The sequence below is a fragment of the Dermacentor albipictus genome, chromosome 10, assembly GCF_038994185.2.
Source record: "Dermacentor albipictus isolate Rhodes 1998 colony chromosome 10, USDA_Dalb.pri_finalv2, whole genome shotgun sequence".
Taxonomy (NCBI): Eukaryota; Metazoa; Arthropoda; class Arachnida; order Ixodida; family Ixodidae; genus Dermacentor; species Dermacentor albipictus.
This window is the reverse complement of record NC_091830.1, coordinates 60,655,096-60,664,180: the sequence shown is the minus strand read 5'-3', so window position 1 is coordinate 60,664,180 and position 9,085 is coordinate 60,655,096.

Genomic DNA, 9,085 nt, shown 5'->3' with positions numbered 1-9,085 from the left:
CGCGGATTTTTTTTAATCCGGTGGAAAATTGCATGGCACCGGGATTCGAACCACGGACCTCTTGCACGCGTGGCGGGTGTTCTACCTCTACGCCACACTGCAGCGGTGGGTGGACGGTAGAATACAGAAAAAATTGTTCGTGCGTGCAGCACAGATAAGACTTCACAGTCTTCCGTCAAGAGGCAAAATTCATGAATGAAATTTACTGAAAGATTACCTTGCACAAGCATGCTAACACCCCCTCCAAGCGAGGTGGTTCTGGACCTAGTAAAACACTGTTAGCTCAGAAGGCACCATAGGGTAGAGTGTTGGTCATACCACGTCTCAGAGAGCATTATGAAATCAAACTGAAATTTGAGGCTTTCAAAGAAAAACTCAAGTTTATCTTCTTTATTTCTAGCAGACTGGCAGTTTAGGTGAAAACATTTAGTCGCCTGACTATAACAATTTCCAATATAATTAACAAAATCTGATGGAGGTAACAAGCCTGTGAAAGACATGGCAGTTATCAGTGTGATATAGCGTTCCCGACAGGAAAGTAGCGAGCGCGGCGTTTTCAAGAAAGGAAACGCAAGCAAGGCAGATGACGATTATCGTTGCGTGGCAGATATACACCTCAAAGGGTGCAAACCTTTCTTAGAGTGTTGTTGTTGGACAAATATAACCCCAAAGGGTGCAACCGTTTTAAGAGTGTTCACTCTAAGAAAAATTTACACCCTTTGGGGCGTATCTTGTCCCACAACAGTAATGGTCATCTGCCTTGCCCGCGTTTCCTTTCTTTAACGCGGCAAGCCCGGTACTTGCCGGTAACGAACGGCGTGCGCATTATCAGTGTGACGCAGCGTTCTGGACAGGAAAGTAGCGAGCGCCGAGTTTTCAAGAAAGGAAACGCAAGCAAGGTAGATGACGATTATTGTTGTGGGAGAAATATACACCCCAAGGTGTGCAACCGTTTTAAGAGTGTTAGATAAAAAGTACACCCTTTGGGCTGTACATCTGCCACACAACGATAATCGTCATCTGCCTTGCTTGCGTTTCCTTTCTTGAAAACTCGGCGCTCGCTACTTTCCTATCGGGAATGCTATGTCATGCTGATAACGCGCATGCCGTTCGTTACTGGGAAGTACCGGTCTCGCCGCGTTAAAGAAAGGAAATGCGGACAAAACAGATGACGATTATCGTTGTGTGCAAAAGGGTGTAATTTTGCTTAAGAGTGTAAAAACAGGAGTACCGGGCTCGCAGCGTTAATGAAACGAAATGCGGGCAAGACAGATGACGATTATCTCTAAAGACAGTTGCACCCTTTGCGGTATATATTTGCGACACAACAATAATCGTCATCTGCCTTGCCCGTATTTCCTTTTGTTAACACTGCGAGCCCGGTACTTCCATGTCACCATTGAGGAAGGAAACTCAGGAGAAGCCCTGACGTCACTCTCTGTGAAACTAAAGTGAAGCCGGAAGTTGGCGTTGCTTAGAGTTACTGTATATGCTACCAAACGTAGCAGAGTTGCGCGTAGGTCCGCCATCTTGCCTGGGAAGCAACCAAATTTATGCGGCGAAGCTGCACTCCGTTTTTGCAGGCGGCATGCCTACCATATCGCCGATCAACCGCGGGTGGTTTTGCATCGCTTTTGGACTGCTTTTCCGCCTAATCGCAAACAAAGCGCATCGAAACAGCTGACTGCATAAGATCGTCAAGAAAAAGGCGCCGAGATCGGTCTCCACCGAAGTTTAGGCCTAGCGTATCCGCCTAGTCCGTCTGCACGCTCTCGGCGCGCCTATAGGCTCAGGAATCAAGAAGTCTAACAAGGATAAATCACTCTATATTTCAGCTTTCGCATCGGTCTTCTTAAGTCCTCGTGCCATGCCTGGCCACAGCAAAATCCGGGAGAGCACGGTCCAGCTAACGCAGCGCAACAAAACACGGAGACCAACGCGCACCTGCGCGCGCACAGCGCCTTTGCCGCGGTACGAAACCTACGGAGCAACACGTGTGAGAGCACAGAACCAAAACAAAGCCGCCATTGTGGCCCGAAAGGCGTGGCCGCCACGACAAAGAAATAAAAAATCAGCAAAAAAGAGGAGAACCTACTACGTCATTTCCTCCACACTTTTCTCCTAGCGCGCGGAGGGGGTAGGGCCTCTCCTCAGTTTCCTTCCTCTATGGCACAGAACAATAACAAAGCCGCCATTGTGGCCCGAAAGACGTGACCGCTACAGCAAAGAAATAAAAAAAACAGCAAGGGGGAACCTACTACGTCATTTCCTCCACACTTCTCTCCTAGCGCGCGGAGGGGGTAGGGCCTCTCCTCAATCTCCTTCCTCCATGCATGTCACGAACGGCGTGGGTGTCATCAGCACGACAGAACATTCTCCACAGGAAAGTAACGAGCGCAGCGTTTTCGAGAAAGGAACTGCGGGCAAGACAGATGAGGATTATTCACTCTAGAACAAAATTACACCCTTTGGGTTGTATCTTGCCACACAACAATAAACGTCATCTATCTTGTCCGCATTTCCTTTCTTTAACGCAGCGAGCCCGGTACTCTCCAGTAACGAACGGCATGCACTTTATCAGCATGACATGGCATTCTCGACAGGAAAGTAACGAGCGCAGCATTTTCAAGAAAGGGAATGCGGGCAAGACAGATGACCATTATCGTTGTGTAGCAAATATACATTCCAAAGGGTGTACACTTTTTCTAGAGTGGAGGCAAAGTTAACCCTTTGGGGTGTATCTCTGCTACACAACAATAATCGTCATCTGCCTTGCTTGCGTTCTTTTTCTTGAAAACGCCGCGCCTGCTACTTTCCTGGAATGCTACGTCATACTGATAACGCGCATGCCGTACGTTACTGGGAAGTACCGGGCTCGCCACGTTAGAGAAAGGAAATGCGGACAAGACAGATGACGATTATTGTTGTGGCAAAAGGGTGCAATTTTGCTCAAGAGTGTTATGGGGCAAATATACACCCCAAAGGGTGTAAATTTTTTAGCGTGTAATGTGTTGCAGTGTTGCCCTACCCCTTTCATATGTACGTCTTGTGATTTGCCGATTCATTTGTCGCACTGATTTATTTGTGTATTAAATTTTACTGCGTAATTTTATATACCTAGAGCTCCCTTCATTTTTCCGTATCTCCTCTGCTCATGTAATACCCCTTCAAGGGCTTTTAGGTGAACTATGAAATAAATAAATAAGTAAATAAATAAGGACAGAAAAATATTTGCAGTTATGAATAGCGAAATAGAGCTATGTTCGAACTGTGATTCGGAAGTTCCGAATATTCACACACCCTCGTGTATTCGTGCAAAGTCATGGCAACCTTACCATATTGTGGGAAGAACTAGGAGTCCCAAGGAAAAAAAGGAAATGTACTTTATGGCAATGTGAAACGTGGAAAATTTTTGGTGTGGTCCAAACGTTGTTTTATTTCGTACTTCGCCAGGGGGTGTTCGCTTAAACAACTGGCCGCCCACGATAGCGGTCAGCTAGTCTTACACAACCCTGGCACGCGCAGGCCTCGGCGAGCCCTAACCCACCGACCAGTACGGGTTCAAGCTTTGATGTCCCCGTTGCCGCTTTGGTGTCCTGGAGGCGCCACCAGTAATGCGAAATAATGACACGTTGCTTCAACTAGTAAAAAAAATACGGTTGAATCAACATGATTACGTCCAGCTGCTGTTGTGATCGGCCTGTGGGGGCTGGCGATCTTCGGAGAAGCGACCTCCGAACCCTTCTCAGCCCACTGCAACGACTCGCTTTGTAAAGACAACAATGTGCCTCCTCGACAGCCCAACAGCGTCGGCATGTCTAGCCACGTTCGGCGGACCGAGTATTAGTCGATTCGCAGTCGCCTTCACGGTTTGCTTGGAGCAAGAGCTCCTGGAAAGGGGTATCTTGCGGTGCTTTCTCACGGGCCCCAGAGGTCGACACAGTCAATAGACAGGCACGGCAGCTAGCTGCGGGGTCAGCTCTGAAATCAAGAGGCACCTGTTTGGGTCAAGTGTATCAACCCGTCTACAAGAGCCCTCTCACCTCGGTGTGTTCAGTGAAACCAAAGTGCAGAAGTGAGTGTGAACCCTCCCCCCCAAAGGCAGGTTGACTATGATGACTCTCCCATTGGACGAAGGTTGAACGGCAGTTTTCCCTCACCTAGGGATCTAGTGAGGCCAGAGCGTTTTTAAGCAGCCGTTGTCGGCTCTTCAGTGTGCTTTCTTTTTCAGTCATGCTTGACTGATGAAATGTAACGTTCTCCACCCTCCATGTAGATTTTGTAAATAAATCCCACATTCCTCGTTCTCAGTGAGAACAAGTCCCTCCCTTCAACACGTCCTTAGCGTGGATGAGTCGGACGACAGCATGGTCCAGCTACCACTTATTTCATGCCCGACTCCAACTCTTACACTGCCAACTTGCTACACTAAGTTTAGCACTACCACACTCCGCGACTTCTGCCGGCACGCCTAGGGACAAACGCATACATGCACTACGAAACTCCTCTGTAGTGCCTAGGCAGAGTCATATATTCAAGGAGCAAAAGTCCCCACATTTCCTCTCTCGCACTCGGTCTTACTCGCGCATGCGCGCACACGTCCGCCGTCTCCGCAAGTGCCACGCCCCGCTGTACATGTACCTACTAACAATTGTAAATACGCAATCTGGAGCGTCCGCTGTTCTTGAAGAGTTTTTTCATCAGCAAAAGCAATGAGGTGTGCAACAGACGTGGACAAAGTGTGTGGAGTTTGAGGATTCCACTCTTCAAAAGTCTTCAGAACTGTACCGCAAAAGTCTGCGGTACAGGTCATTTCACTGCTGAACCCTTTTTACTCACGAAACTTCACTGCCAAATGAAGTGAAACTTGGCAATAAATAGTTGAAGTGACTTCCAAGCAGCCAGGCACTGGAAGTCGTAAGAAAATACATCTACTTAGGGCAGGTAGTGACTGCGGATCCAGATCATGAGACGGAAATAATCAGAAGAATAAGAATGGGCTGGGGTGCGTTTGGCAGGCATTCTCAGATCATGAACAGCAGGTTGCCATTATCCCTCAAGAGAAAAGTGTACAATAGCTGTGTCTTACCAGTACTCGCCTACGGGGCAGAAACCTGGAGGCTTACGAAAAGGGTTCTACTCAAATTGAGGACGACGCAACGAGCTATGGAAAGAATGATAGGTGTAACGTTAAGGGATAAGAAAAGAGCAGATTGGGTGAGGGAACAAACACGAGTTAATGACATCTTAGTTGAAATCAAGAAATGGGCATGGGCAGGACATGTAATGAGGAGGGAAGGTAACCGATGGTCATTAAGGGTTACGGACTGGATTCCAAGGGAAGGGAAGCGTAGCAGGGGACGGCAGAAAGTTAGGTGGGCGGATGAGATCAAGAAGTTTGCAGGGACAGCATGGCCACAATTAGTACATGACCGGGGTTGTTGGAGAAATATGGGAGAGGCCTTTGCCCTGCAGTGGGCATAACCAGGCTGCTGCTGATGATGATGAGTTGAAGTGAAGCAGCGCGAGCGGGGCTTCACTAAACTCATTGTATCAGACTATAGTAGCGTTCCTTGAATTAGCTGTAGAAGAATTATAGAGCAATATACATTTGGCGAACTATCACAGTTTTATGAATCCCTCGTTTACTGCTCTACCAAGTGCTGAAACCAATTTGAATTGTTATTAGGGAAGTTGCATAATGATGTGGCTGCCAGTCCCTTACAACCACGTAGAGCGCAGGACACTGCGGTTCTAGACGTACTGCGCCCACTGCGAAAGGTTAGAAAAACACCCACATAAGCACAGCAAAGAAGTGGCTACGTCAGGCGGTTTGATAACTGCAGAAGCGTCATTCAAAACACACGAAATTGTTCTCCACTTCGGCGGCGTTTTCTCTTCCTATTTAAATAAAAAGATGTTGATCCAGAAGATTTTCACAAAATTTGTGCAGCCCTCTACTCTCGTCTGTCACACATCCCTCTAGCCGCCATAACATGTATTCATCTGATATTCATGCTTGTGGATTCAGACATTCTTGTGGCTTTGTTTATAAGGCTTTATATGCCTTCACTGTCGTAAATTGCAGAGCAATCTTATCTCAGGAGACCCTGCGAACACAAATAATCGCTACTAACTGCAAAAACTGAACTCGTCAAGGTGGCCAAATCGAAACCCGCAAGTGTCTGAAGGCACTGGCTTGCCTGCGATAAGTTCACAACTGTGTTTCATATCAGTTGCCGATGTGTGCATTCGTGGCATAACGGTTTCAACATCGGGATTCTGTGCTAGAGGTCCCATGTTCGAATCCTACTGTCGGACAATTTTAGTAATTACTGATTTAGTACGCAGCACATTGTTGAATATGACGATTTTACATAGCCAAGAAGCCGTTTTAAGCCAGAGGACGAAGTTTATGAAAGTCCACGTACTTCCCATAATTCCCATGCTGGTTCAACCAGCAGCTCCCGTATACACTAGTGCCCGAGTTCCCTCTAGTAATTATTGCACAGACCTCTATTGCCTTTCATCCCACGCATCGCAACCCAGTTGTTGCGGGTGTTTTTAAACCGCAGTCTTGGTATTTGATAAAACAGCTGTTCTGCCACCTAATATGCACGAGTCTCAAATTAATCAGCTTCTGTCACCATCGATATCACTGTTGCCAGCATCCATGCACAGTAAGAGACTTTGCGATAGAAATATAAAAACAAATTCTAGACATTTCCTGGATGAACTGCAGGTACAGACGATTCAGATGGTAGGCATTCTATCACGCCAAAGGAGAATGCTTGAAAATCGATTGTCAGTCTCTCTAAACTTGTGGGACAGCACGAGGAAAGCACTTTTTCTTTACTGTAACCCATAGTTTTCTCATGCCCCCGTGGACCCCTCCAAAGGTGCAACAGCCTGGTCTCACTTCCCACTCGAGAACATTTAACACCTCCTTGCTCTATGTTGGGGAAAAATAAGAAAAATTGACTACTGTGAAGGGACATGCGCCAAATCAAAATATGGGCTTCAACATGCTAAAACTGCACAGTAAGTTACAAGGGATGTCATGGTAGAGGGCTCTGGATTAATTTCAACCACATGGTGTTCTTTAGTGTTCACCCAAAGCATGTTACACAATTCTTGCATTCCGCCCTCATCAATATCCGGCTAGGAATTGACTGGGGGGGGCTTGGTGCTCAGCAGCATGTCAGACACCAAGCCACAAAGGTGTGTGAAGAGACGGCCGTCTTTATATGGGATGGATAGAATTTTATTTGGCCTAAATATTACCACTCTTCAAGAACGCCAAGGAACATCCCCAGCCTCACTTTGCATTCCTGTAAATCAGACGATATGTGTTAAAGAAACACATCCCAAGAGTGGCAACGGCCATGACCAAAGTGAACTGATACAAGAGCGCGTCGGCTTTGCCCCTCTTCAGGTAGACTGGCACACCGTCGTCAGCCTGCAATAAAAAAAAAAAGAGGGGGGAGGAATTTTTAGTTAGCCATAGCCTTGTATTCATTGACAGGCTTCAATTAACACAGTGCAGCAGTGTTGCCCCTTACCTCAAAGTACGGCAATAATGCTCCTTGGCTATTTGAGCAACTAGGTTGAACTATCTACTTAAACAATTTGAACAAAAAAAAATTTGTACACCATTGGGGGGGGGGGGGGGGCATTGTGCATTAATGTTGACCATTTGGGGTTCTTTTAACGGGCACATAATGCATGGCACTTATACATTTTTGCATTACACTCCCCCCAGAATGCGGTTGCCGCAATGAAATCCGCAATACCGAGCTCCGCAGCGTGACGCCATAGCCCGTAATCTACCATGGCGCGTAACAACAGAACTAGAAAAATGCACATTCCTTTCAATGCACCTGGTTACAAAAGCTTCATTCAGAAATTGCAGTGGAGTGCCAGTGATGTTCAATTACCAGTTCAATTGAGTGGAAATGCTGTATGTACAGTTGAACCTTGTTCGGTTGAATCAGACACAGAAGTACTTGCATTATATGCAATATTCGTCAGAGGCATATATTCATTACACACCTACGTTACACTGATATCAGTGAGAAATATTGTTACGTGTAGCTGGAGCCCAATACTATATACAATTTATTTACAGGGAAGCTAACGGAAGGCCAAAATGGCGACGCTATATCAAGCAGGCCCACGTCGTCGTCTTCCTCCTCAGTGCAGCCTCACTGTGGCGGCTGTTCCATAGCAATATTTTAGATTTACTTTGTTTTATCGGATAATTCATTACATCGAACTGCACTGTCTTCATCCGATGTGAATTATTGAGTCAAGGGATGTTCCAGAATACTGGGGTTAGCATTACTGAATTGATGCCTTTTACATGAGAACATCTACGCATTTAGAAGGATAAGAAGCACAACTTCACAGCTATTTTTGGTTTATTTGCCCAACAGTATCGGTCAGTGGATCGACCTTTTGAAGCCCGTGAAGAAGGTCGGTCCACTGACCGAAAATGATGGGAAAACACATCGAAAATAACTGCAAAGTTGTACCTCTCATCCCCATTTATGCATGTATGTGTGTGTATGTGTACATATATACTTATATATCTTATATGGTCGGAATGCTACGTTGCCCTTGGACACATTTGTCTTCCTCTGCATGCCTCCCTAACAAGTATGCTTGAGGGGCCACCGCCCACGCTGACCATGTAAGCCAAGTTGCCCGCGCTCGATTTTGCGAGTCGCAGATCTGCCAGAAATTTCAGTACAATAGCCATCACAGGACTACCCAATTTGCCCTTGGGTCCCTTGTCCTCCTCTGGTCTGCAACAAGCCATCGGGCTTTCTGAAAAGTATGCCACCAAGTGGCAGTCATAACGCACAAAATCGCTCCATTGTCTTGATCCCCATCGGCTCAACCCTGCAATGACATCGTGCATGTCGTCTGCATGAAGCCTTATGCCCCAGGCACTGATTAACCTTGCATGTAGTGGATTTTGTGTGCGAGTCCTGACTGCTGCCAAAGTGTGCTAAGGCAAGTAGATTCTCCCACTTGTCTGCGCAGGATTTCACCTAGCACATTTGATGACTGGAAGGTATGC